The 12,838-nt window shown below is 45.8% G+C and overlaps 1 long non-coding RNA gene across 12 annotated transcripts; it reads right to left on the reverse strand.

Moving 5' to 3' along the window:
- Positions 1-4,487: 4,487 nt before the first annotated feature.
- LOC123091570 (uncharacterized) lies at positions 4,488-11,786 on the reverse strand. 12 transcript variants are annotated; one of them, XR_006443317.1, is made up of 9 exons: positions 11,263-11,786; positions 11,047-11,124; positions 10,736-10,862; positions 10,508-10,624; positions 10,351-10,428; positions 9,224-10,243; positions 8,996-9,127; positions 8,837-8,910; positions 4,488-4,804 (listed from the first exon to the last, which is right to left on the reverse strand). It is a non-coding gene; the product is annotated as an uncharacterized lncRNA (long non-coding RNA). The 12 variants fall into 12 exon arrangements; XR_006443319.1 differs by lacking the exon at positions 10,736-10,862 and having other exon boundaries at positions 9,224-9,778; positions 10,194-10,243; positions 11,263-11,782; XR_006443316.1 differs by lacking the exon at positions 10,736-10,862 and having other exon boundaries at positions 9,224-9,537; positions 9,763-9,778; positions 10,194-10,428; positions 11,263-11,780.
- Between the last annotated feature and the right edge of the window lie 1,052 nt (positions 11,787-12,838).

Raw genomic sequence — 12,838 nt, forward strand, 5'->3', positions numbered from 1 at the left:
TAGATCGGGCCCTTGTCACCCAATCCCGAGCAAATCAACAAGTTTGATTGGCTAGGGAGAGAGATCGAGCGAAAATGGAGCTTGGAGCAACAATGGAGCTTAGAGGTGGAAGAGGTAGTCAACTAGAGGTAGAAGACATCCCTTATATAGTCGGGGAAAAGATCCAACCGTTATCCACTAGTTCTGCCCGCGACTCACGGTACTACCGCTCTAAGGGAGCGGTACTACCGCGACGACGCGCGGTACTACCGTGGGCGATCACGGTACTACCGTGGCAGCTGCACAGGCCGGAACAAGCCTGAGCTAGAAACAGTACTACCGCTGGTGCGGTACTACCGCTCCCCTTGCGGTACTACCGCAAGGCAGGAGGGTCACGGCCTGGGAAGGGCGCGGACGAAATAAATTTCATCCGTGTCAACTTCCGCAGAAACTAGGGTGGTGCAAAAATCCGACGCGGTACTACCGCCTGTAAGGCGCGGTACTACCGTGGTAGGCACGGATGTAAAAAATTTCATCCGCGCCTACTACCGCGACGCAACGGTACTAGGCAGAAGGGCCACGGTACTACAACTCCAAAGGAGCGGTACTACCGTGAGCGCCCGCGGTACTACCGCGCAGGACGAGCGGTACTACCGTGGGTGGCGCGGATGTAAAAAATTACATCCGCCCCTACTACCGCACCGGAGCGGCACTAGGCCAGAGTGCGGCGGTACTACCGCACCAGAGGAGCGGTACTACCGTGAGGGGCGCGGATGTAAAAAATTACATCCGCCCCTACTACCGCACTGGAGCGGCACTAGGCCAAGGTACCGCGGTACTACCGCGCCAGAGGGGCGGTACTACCGTGACCTGTCGCGGTACTACCGCGTGTACTTGCGGTACTACCGCAAGTACAGCAGTAGTCGTCAGTTTTTCGCACAACAATGATAACGATGGGTAGCTCCAAAGTGCAAGGAAAGGAGGGGCAAGTGTACGTGTGATTCCACCCTACCTTTCCGACGCGGACCCCCTCTTAATAGTACGGCTCTCCTACGACTCAACTCCACCAAAGAGAAACGTAGAACAACGACGGCTTCACTAGTCTTCGAGGGGCACCGAATCATCTTGTGCCTAATGAAGAAGTATCTGTGGGACTCAAGGCACACGATTAGTCTGCACGAGTATTGTCATCAATCACCAAAACACTTAGGGATAAATATGCCCTTACAGCCCAGAAGCAATGGCATCTTAACATCGTACGTATCATTATCAAGCGGCATCAACTTGCACAAGGCGATGCTTCCCTCGTCCCCGCGTGAGTCAGCAGGGTCATGGCAAAGAAGATAGGGGAGATCAAACCACTCCTGGACCCTTGGGTTCCTTGTAATGATGTTATTAGTTAAGTCGAGAATGGTCTTGAACAAACCTGCCATGCTAACCGAGGTGATGATGTCGCACCGATCAATGAGTTCCTCCACCACGAGATCATTCAGATCAGGGCAAGAATAATGGGGTCGTTTCTGGCCTATTCCCTCCATGGAGAAGATGATTGAACAATGGCAGAAGGAAGTGTGAAGGCAAATGGAGGGAGGAAGAGCGTGCGACAGTAGTTCCAAATCGAGAGGGAATGAAAGGCGAAGAGGCGGTGGACGGTTGCCATGGTACACAACGAGGCGTCTGGGGAGCGAACGGTTGCCACAGAGGTCACACACTGACGACAAGGGCCGAGTGAACCACATGCGTATATCGCACACACCTTGATCTGGCTGACCGTTTCTTTTGTGTTGCCTAATCACAAACAATTCATCTGAGTGAATCATATGATGTATATTGCACACACCTTCATCTGGCTTCCCATTTCTTTTGTGTTGCCTAATCACAAACAGTTTATCCGAGTGGATCGTATGCTGTGTATCGCACACGCCTTCATTTAGCTGCCCGTTTCTTTTGTTCCTCCTCATTGCAACAGTTAATTGAACTGAACTGTATGCCCTTCATGCAACTAAAACCTAAACTGTGTTTGATGCATCCGTCATTACAAACATTTTATACATTTCTGACAGTTTTCATACATCACTGTTTGCGATTATTGCATCGCACATAGTTTCTCGAAGGGTCTCTGATCATAGTGTCGCGTTAGCAGCATCCTATAGTAGTGAATATATTAGGGCATGTTGCTACTGAAACGGGTAGTCATTTCTATCTATCCCTTCTCTCTCCTCTTAAATCACCATCCACTTATTTTATATTTTTCTATATGTAATTCTCTCCTTCCGGTCTTGGTCTTTGTGTTTGAGCTGTTTCTGATAGACGAAATGGGTGCTTCGCTTATCTCTGTCAGTAGGGCTTTTTCTAAACATCCAACAAATTCCTGGCTTCAATTAGATTTAGCATAAAGTAGAGAAAGAACAACGGAGAATCCAAAGGTCAAAGAAAAAAAAGAACAACAACCCTATTAGTTGCAGAACAACACTACACTTGCACGATTGATCGCCATCCACCCACAATAAGACAACACAACTCCGACTCCGGCGAATAACTACAGAGAACTAGGCAAGGTTGGCATCATGGAAGATCACCGAACGGACCACATGTCTCCCATCATCGTACGTCATCGGGCCCCGCACCGCATGTTCGATTTCACAGCAACAAGCGGCTAAGGTAATCACACGAATACGCCGGAAAAGACTCGACTACCAAGACCAATGTCACACCTCCGACAATGCTCACCTCCGTCATCGTTGCCACAGAAACCTAACCGCCCTCATCCCAGAGGGACATGACCAAGCAGCACGAACGACACCCCCCACCTATCACTGGCCCCTCTAGCCGGTAAGAATCTCCCGAAACAATGCCCCAAGAGGTGCGACACACACGTCGCCATCATCGCCCTTCCCAGGGGATCAAGGGTTTCCCCGAGCTTTCTTGCGTAGTGGAGCGAGAAGAAACACAACGCCTCAAAGACGCCTTCTAGAAGGAAGAAGCGACCGCACGCGTCGTCGTCGCCTACCCCGCCCCCAAGACTAGCAACAAGGTCTTCATTCGGCGCTGCATCCCCAACCACCAACCCGGGCCAGACCACCATTGCAGTCCCACGCTTGGCGGCCGCCGGCCCCACACGCCTAACGTCTTCCACAACCACCTTCAAATCTGGACGCCAAGGCCCAGGCCCATATCTCCATCGTTGCCACCGGTTCGCGCCGGATAACCGCCAGCCCCATGCGCGTGAATGTCATCGCAGCCACCCTCAGAACAGGATGCCGGTGCCCGCCCTGCCACACGCCGCCACCTGGAGCCCATCAAGCCCATAGTCGTCGGCACATAGAGCCGCCTACAACCCGCGCATTACCGAAGAACTCGCTCCTGCCTGGCCATTCTCCTCTAGCACAGCACAGATCGCAAGCCCGCTCGACGGAGGCCCTCCTCAGATCCCGTGGAACTCGCCTTCGTGTGCTCGCTCCCCGCACAACCGCAGCATGCTCCAGCCTGCAGAAGGAAGGGCTCCTTTTCGTGTTTGAAATTAGGTTTTAGCACCGAGGAATAGTCCAGACTTGAAACAGCGGATGCAACCACTTTACCAATTCAAACTCTTTAGCAATCATTTATGATTATCATGTCAAATGGCACATTGTGTCGATTTAGACTAATAGTTATTTGAAAAGTGTTTCATTTGTTCTTTACAAAGTGTTAGATACAGTTTCACTTCACATAAGAATTTTCAAGCTTAGTTAAAAATGTATTTTCAAGCATACAAACCACAATGTTTAGTTGTGGATGTCAAATGCTTGCGATAAGAAAAGGCATTATTTAGTTTCCTTTAGTAGGGACAAACGATGTAAATACACATCTTAGTTTGGTAGGAGAAAGCCCTATTTAAAATTAAATCTATGTTTAGTTGGTTTAGCTGTGGTCAAGCACACGTAACAATAAATCTAATTTTCCTTAGCAGAAAAAGGTGTTTTGTTGTTCACAACTGGATGCATATGCACATTCTATTTTGGTAGAAGAAAACTCAAGTTTAAATCATCCCGTGTTGTAAGTGCATTTTTTTAGTATTCATTTGTCTGGGTAATGCGCACGCTAAGAATTTTGAGTTTTATGTATGAAAAAGAATATATTTTTAGGACATCTATAAACCTGCTAAGGAGGTTTTTTAGCAGTGTTTCTATTAAACTTTTATTTTGCATGTGCATGAAAAGAATAACTTCTCACACATATGGAGGCACAGGTATAGGTATTTGAAAGGCCCATATGCTACCTAGTGAAACTCTGTGACCGTGAAACTTGTGAGGTTTCTCCCTTCCTATTACCTCGGATTTCTCTGCATGCATAGATGTAGTTGCACCAAATGACAGTGTCCAATTCAAATCCATACAATTTGTAACCCATTTATATCAGAAATTAAGAGTCATCTCTTAAAATATATACTTGAGGATGTATAATTTGTTATGTTGTTTGGTAATATAAAGGCATGTTTTTTAAAGAAATCCCACTTAAGATAAAGAGTATGCACAAATACTAACATCAGTTTACGACGATGGGAAAGTAGATATTCAATACTGAGGTATTGGTAGGTGGAAGAAAATGTCTGAGGATACAACAGGAGCATAATAAATAACATTTTGCTTCTGTCTAACTTATGAGCACACCATGCCCTTTATTTACTCTAGGAATATCTCGTACACTTTAGCTATTTTTCTAAGTGCATGCCCATTGATCCGAGTAAGCCGCTTCTTCAATATTGAAGAGAGAAGTATGAGGCTGTCATGCCCACTGCTGAAATTAGACTGGACATTATTCTATAGGGCTTGGGACACAGAATATCCTGAATCAATCACAAGACAAACAACATTATTAAGCAAGGACTACAATAGAAGTAGCTAGAGATAATAAACAGAATAAAGGGCTATTTTTCTATAAAATATTTTTTTTCTATGAACAAGATTTGTTTAAATGAAATTAAATGTCAAGAAGTTAGAGAGCATGATATAATAAGTTCGAGAGAATGATTTGATGTTGCTATTCAACTGTTGAATAGATACTGAAGGCACATTACATAGAGTCCTGGATTTTACATATCTGAAAGTAGGGGCACCATGAAAGTGATAATCATCCAATTAATAAAACCATTACAACAACAACAACAACAACAACAACAACAACAAAGCCTTTAGTCCCAAACAAGTTGGGGTAGGCTAGAGGTGAAACCCATAAGATCTCGCAACCAACTCATGGCTCGGGCACATGGATAGCAAGCTTCCACGCACCCCTGTTCATAGCTAGCTCTTTGGTGATACTCCAATCCTTCATGTCTCTCTTAACGGACTCCTCCCATGTCAAATTCGATCTACCCCACCCTCTCTTGACATTCTCCGCACGCTTTAGCCGTCTGCTATGCATTGGAGCTTCTGAAGGCCTGCGTTCAAATATGCCCAAACCATCTCAGACGATGTTGAACAAGCTTCTCTTCAATTGGTGCTACCCCAACTCTATCTCGTATATCATCATTCCGGACTCGATCCTTCCTCGTGTGGCCACACATCCATCCCAACATACACATCTCCGCCACACCTAACTGTTGAACATGTCGCCTTTTAGTCGGCCAACACTCAGCGCCATACAACATTGCGGGTCAAACCGCCGTCCTGTAGAACTTGCCTTTTAGCTTTTGTGGCACTCTCTTGTCACAGAGAATGCCAGAAGCTTGGCGCCACTTCATCCATCTGGCTTTGATTCGATGGTTCACATCTTCATCAATACCCCCATCCTCCTGCAGCATTGACCCCAAATACCGAAAGGTGTCCTTCTGAGGTACCACCTGGCCATCCAGGCTAACCTCCTCCTCCTCACACCTAGTAGTACTGAAACCGCACATCATGTACTCAGTTTTAGTTCTAATAAGCCTAAACCCTTTCGATTCCAAGGTTTGTCTCCATAACTCTAACTTTCTATTTACCCTCGTCCGACTATCGTCAACTAGCACCACATCATCCGCAAAGAGCATACACCATGGGATATCTCCTTGTATATCCCTTGTGACATCATCCATCACCAATGCAAAAAGATAAGGGCTCAAAGCTGACCCCTGATGCAGTCCTATCTTAATCGGGAAGTCATCAGTGTTGACATCACTTGTTCGAACACTTGTCACAACATTATCGTACATGTCCTTGATGAGGGTGATGTACTTTGCTAGGACTTTGTGTTTCTCCAAGGCCCACCACATGACATTCCATGGTATCTTATCATAGGCCTTCTCTAAGTCAATGATCACCATATGCAAGTCCTTCTTTTGCTCCCTATATCTCTCCATAAGTTGTCGTACCAAGAAAATGGCTTCCATGGTTGACCTCCCAGGCATGAAATCAAACTGATTTTTGGTCACGCTTGTCATTCTTCTTAAGTGGTGCTCAATGACTCTCCCATAGCTTCATTGTATGGCTCATCAGCTTAATTCCACGGTAATTAGTACAACTCTGAACATCCCCCTTGTTCTTGAAGATTGGTACTAATATATTCCGTCTCCATTCTTCTGGCATCTTGTTTACCCAAAAAATGAGGTTGAAAAGCTTGGTTAGCCATACTATCGCTATGTCCCCGAGACCTTTCCACACCTCAATAGGGATACAATCAGGGCCCATCGCCTTGCCTCTTTTCATCCTTTTTAAAGCCTCCTTGACCTCAGACTCCTGGATTCTCCGCACAAAACGCATGCTGGTCTCATCAAAGTAGTCGTCCAGTTCAATGGTAGAACTCTCATTCTCCCCATTGAACAGCTTGTCAAAGTACTCCCGCCATCTATGCTTAATCTCCTCGTCCTTCACCAAGAGTTGGCATGCTTCGTCCTTGATGCATTTGACTTGGCCAATATCCCTCGTCTTCCTCTCTCGGATCTTGGCCATCTTATAGATGTCTCTTTCGCCTTCCTTCGTGCCTAACCGTTGGTGGAGGTCCTCATATGCCCGACACCTTGCTTCACCAACAGCTCGCTTTGCGGCCTTCTTCGCCATCTTGTACTTCTCTAGGTTGTCTGCACTCTTATCCAGGTATAGGCGTCTGAAGCAATCTTTCTTCTCTTTAATCGCCTTCTGGACATCATCATTCCACCACCAGTTATCCTTATCTTCGCTTCTCCTTCCCCTGGACACTCCAAACTCCTCCGAGGCCACCTTACGAATGCAAGTCGCCATATTCATCCACACATTGTCTGCATCCCCTCCTTCCTCCCAAGGGCCCTCCTTAATGACCCTCTCCTTGAACGCCTGAGCTACCTCCCCCTTGAGCTTCCATCACTTCGTTCTAGCGACTTTGGCACACTTATCCCGCTGGACACGAACCCGAAAGCGGAAGTCAGCAACCACCAGCTTATGCTGGGGTACAACCCTCTCTCCAGGTATCACCTTACAGTCTAGGCACGCACGCCTATCTTCTCTTCTCGAGAGGATGAAATCAATCTGGTTAGAGTGTTCGCCACTACTAAAAGTCACCAGATGTGATTCTCTCTAAAGAGAGTGTTAGCTACAATCATGTTGTAGGCTAGAGCAAAGCTTAAGACATCTTCTCCTTTTTGATTCCTGATGCCATAGCCAAAGCCCCCATGCGCCCCTTCAAAACCTGTGCTAAATGTACACACGTGGCCATTGAGGTCTCCTCCTATGAAGAGCTTCTCACCAATCGGTACACTCCTAACCATGTTTTCCAGGCCTTCCCAGAACTCCCTCTTGGTGTTCTCACCAATCGGCACACTCCTAACCATGTCTTCCAGGCCTTCCCAGAACTCCAATTAATAAAACCATTATTCAAAAAAAATTAGATATTGCCTCATATATACCAACGAGAGTAACTTTCAATTTGTTAGAAATAGTTGTGCTAACAGTTATTTAACACGTGCTTTTTTTAGACGCACTAAGACCATATATAGCATGCAGACCATTCTAATGCCAATGTCTAGAATAGCCAATCTACATAAGTCCTAGTAGCATGCTCCTACAAGATTCTTACGAAAACCTACATGGGTATGTTCCCAATAGGAATGGATATAGATTATGCTTACAAAAATGCTACACTCTAACACTTCCACCGGAGCACAATTCAGCTCCCACAATCAGTAATCAGCATGAAAACTTAAAAAACAAGTTTGATAGAAATCAATGTTCAGGAAAGCATGAAGCATAAGCAAAGCGACAGGCTGACGCTTAGAGCAATGGGCGCTTAAGCATTTTTTAAAATAGAACTGCAGGTTTTGGAGGTTGTAGATCGAGAATTAACCTGAGTAGACAATGTGGGACCTTGGGGAAGTTGGTCACATATTTCATGAATGTGTATTGCCGTGACAACATAGATCGGCAATCAGAGTAATCCTTTAGCACTAATATTGGCTCTTAAGTTTGTTCTATGTGTATATTCAGTTCTGAAACATGCACATACCAGAGGGAATCCATGGTAGAATAAACTGGGAATCAAAAAATTGTAGCAACTTTTGTCCAAATTACTACCATAACCTTGTTAGAGAAGGATTCGAAGAGAATCTACTACAAAGTATTGCACTATCATGATAACGACAGAAAGTATAGCCAACATTTAAGTTTTTTTGAGTTGCCACTTTTGCAATTCTGAAATCTGAAGTAACTAAGGTCCGAGTTATTGAGAACTACCGATTTTCGTGGGCAACACTTCCGACTCGGGTTAGGAACACCAAATTTAGTACTTTAGTATTCAGTTTTATCGCTAAATATGCAGCATGTAGTTGTCAGATTTAGTACTTTAGCGAGTACAATTTTCTGTAATTCCTGGTGAAATTTCATTTCCATGTCGTAACATAATTGACAATGTGCATCAATTCAGCTGATTTAGTTACCTTGTGACCTTGTCCATGTAGGGAATGAGGTCTTGCAGCCTCCTTAGCCTCTTATTGATCCTTGTTCTTCTTTCCTAAAGAGCATAAGCAAGAAAAATGTTCAGTATAAACATCCGACACCAAGACGAATACCGAAAATGTTGTAGGAAACTAACTAACCCTCCCAAGCGATGTTCTATGGGTCAGTTGTGCAGCCACGCTTGGCGTGGACTCTGCAGTCGGCGGAGTCCTACTACAGCTGCAGGTAGTCGTCCATGCTGGGCATGTCCAACTCGAGAGGGCTAACTAAATCTGGACCAAGGTGTTAGTAGAAGTGTAGCATTAAACAATTGGCAGACGGGAGAGTCTGGATGGATATGAAGTGTATATATGTGAAGTTATTCCTACCTGGGCGTCGATGTTGCTGAAGCTGGTGACCATGCAGACATTGCTGTCGCCGAGCACCTCGGCCTTCTTGCTGTCGGGCGCTGAGAACATGATGTTGGAGTTGGTGTCGTCCCAGGTGCTCATGGAGAAGATCCTCAAGAGGTCTCTCGAGCCGTTGCCGGCAGCGATGCTCTCGCCGACGTCCTGCTGCCTCAAGAAGCTCCACAACGAGCCCAACCTCCTCTGTCGTGCCATCGCATCGATGTTGCCTCCTCCGTGCGAATGCAAGTAGCTGATTCCCATCCTTCCTCTCATGCCACCCATGCTGCCATTGCCTGTGCATCATCACAGTCACAGAGCCAGAGCACATCAATCAAAGCGCACAAGGACGAAAAAAACACAACACCCGACCAAATCTGGAGAATCAACATGATCACTGAAGCAAGGATCATGATAGCATATAGGATATTTAAAGCATATAGGATATATAAAACAAATGCAGCAGAGGTAGCTAGAAAGGAAACAAAGAAACTTGATCTATAGTAAAAATAAGAAAGAACCTCCAAGATAATACGCCTGCAAAACAAAATAAAATAACTAATTAGGACATGGAACCATTGTAACTACCATGTTGATCTGCAGTTGGCATATTTCAGCTATTAAAAACCTCAAAGTGTCCTAATGGTGACAACCAAAAGCTATCTATTGTGCATTGAGCACCCTAGTTGATGGTCAGAATATTGTGTCATGATGGATTCAAACAATCTCAAATCCTAGCCATTTAAACAAGATACATAGTTCATGGAATTTATCCCAACAGTACACAGAGAAAGCTGCATAATATAAAAGAATAAAATATGAATCGGCAATCAAACTGTAGTAAATCACTAAATCGGTATGATCAGAACCTACAAAGCAGAGTACAATTGAAAAGTTAAGGTAAAAGAAAACTTTGACATAAAACTATAAAACAAGAAAAAAACATTTTTACCTGTCTGTGCTGCTGTAGATGAATTTATAATCAAACTGAAGTCAGCTAGCCTTGAAAGCCAAAAATATAACGGATGGACTATGAGAACAATACATAACTCTGTTGCATCGGATTGTAGTTAAACAAATTCAGATGTGGTCATTTGGTGGAAGGATACCTTAGTTGGATATAACACTAATCAAATGGCTGTCGCCTGCACATTCGTTTCTGGTGACAAATATATGGTGCACGACACCTGCACATTCAATTGCCATGGTGAAAAATACAGGTGCACAAATGGTTCAAGAAGTACAATCGCATCAAGATAGACTAACATGTTTCTAGATTGGGATTTGCTTCATCCTTAAAGCCTAGCACTTGAATTTGTAACCTTCAAAGGTGAGCAATCGATGTCTGACTTACAAAATTCCTCTTTCTTATAATCTGAGCATCTGTCAAAGAGTTCAAATGAAGAAAAGCATAATGAGAGCAACTATATGAACCAAGCTATAATTTCCACATCATAGCTTTCAACAGCAGAGCAACTTACAGAATGGAATTACCCAATCATTATCAATGTTAGTGAACTATTTGTTTAACTCTCGTCAGAACTCAACTATCATTGTCCTCGTTGATCTCACATGGTATGTGATGTGGCGGGGGCAACCATTGCTTAAGTACCCCGTGAAACTGAAAATGAAAGTTTGACATAGTAAAATATACCAACACCCAAATTTACCTAAATCTGCCCCACGAGTGATATTTTTCTGTCAATGACAATCATGTGAAACTAAAAACACCTAAATATAACCTGACAACTTAAAATTTACTCAGGAAATGACAGAGTAGATCAAGAATCACCAAAACAACTCACCTCAGATGAAGCACGCATCCAGGAGACCTGCTTCACCTCCAATGATCCACCTCTACCTCACACACATCATGGCTCCTCCTACATCAAGCCATCATGGAAGGAAAAATCTAAGAATGTGCACTGAAACCTCAAGTAGTTTCACCTCGGACAGCTCGAGCGGGCTGGCTCGCCTCGGTCGCCTGGACCACGAACGTGAGCAAGAAGGTGGAAGCCTACCTTGGCTGGTGTGCGTGAGTTCTTCCTTGGCATGCCCCGGAGTAAGAAGGCAGCAGATAAAAACCGCGAATGGCCCCTGGCCGGCAGCGCCGCCTCCACGAGGACCAGCCTGCTGCTTCACCTGTCCCCGCCTCATCCATCTTCCCTCTTCCATTGAGCCTCCCGTCCCCGCCTCTTCCCTCTTGGAGCCTCACCCGCGACGGGCCGACAGCTGCTTGTCATGTCCGCCTACCTCCAGTGCCCCTTCGCCCCACCACCAGGCCTTACTTGCGCCAAATCTGGATCCAGGCACCGCCGATGACCGGATAAACAACGTAGAGAGGGAAGTTGAGGTGGGGAATAAGCAATGGTGGTGGAGGAGGAGTAGGCGATGCCGAGGCCCTGGTGACAAGCGGGGAGGAGGGAGGGGCAGTGGATCGAGGGGAAAGTGGGAGCTAGGGTTGTGCGGTGCCTGGTGTGCGAGCGAGATTGGGTGTGTAGCACACGGACCAGATTGAGCAAAGTGTCGTTCATGCGGAAATGGCCAACCAGCCAATGAACACGAGGCGCGAGCCCACTCGTCATTGGCGAGTCGAAATGACCGTGAGGTGAAAAATCTGGTTATTGAAAGATCCGACGGCCCGGACACGCCAGAAGGGTAGATCGGATGGCTAACGAAGCCCAAGTCGGGGGAGCCTCCTGGGAGCGAGTTGCCCAGCCTCATTATTGGTTTAAACTAGATAACACCCTGCGCGTTGCTGCGAATTTTTTTTAGCACGCATGGGTTTAACTTAAATTTGAGAAACTCATGCGGTTTACATGTTCAATAGTAGTAATAATAACCCAAAAAGAAGTAGCAGAAATAAATTTAACTATAGAAAATGGAAATAAACCAATCAACAATGGTGAAATCTGACAAAAAGAAATTCAGATATGTAATTTTTTTGAACAAATCAGATATGTACTCTGAATCTCTGATTAGAGGAGGCAAGAAGTTTGCACATTGTTCTAAATTTCTAATGTACTCTGTTTAAAGTATAGGAATTGGGATTATAAATAATCTGGTCTGATATGTGTCTCTTAGCAAGGATCCATTGGATTCGTATGTAGGGTAATTAGCAAGGAAGTAATCATGCTTGCCTGCATGCATACATGCGCACACCAGTCAGTACCAGCGATGGCATGCACACACCCGTAACAGTAGCAACATGCACACACCCGCGGCGCTCTCGCGGGGCGGGGGCAGATGACATGACAGGTGAGGGGCCCGGAAGTGCTCATGCTGGTGAGGCTCCGGAGGACGTCGTACTGGAGATCCTGGCACACCTGCACGGCGTCGCTGACCTTTTTCGGTGCGCCGATGTGCGCACGGCGCCTCACTGCTCCTTCCTCATCGGCTTGCTCGGCGACGAGCCGTGCCACTGTAGGGAAGGTCTGCCGGTCTCGAGCTTCATCCCGGTGCGGCGGTGCCACGGTCGGTCCTCGGCATAGAATGTCCGCTGCTCGGCTCCTTTGTCCCGGACGGAAAAAAATTATATGAGACCAGGTCTCATATAAACCAGGTGAGACCCGCCCTGATGAATGACATGTGGCATTC

Source organism: Triticum aestivum, chromosome 4B (genome assembly GCF_018294505.1).
Source record: "Triticum aestivum cultivar Chinese Spring chromosome 4B, IWGSC CS RefSeq v2.1, whole genome shotgun sequence".
Taxonomy (NCBI): domain Eukaryota; kingdom Viridiplantae; phylum Streptophyta; class Magnoliopsida; order Poales; family Poaceae; genus Triticum; species Triticum aestivum.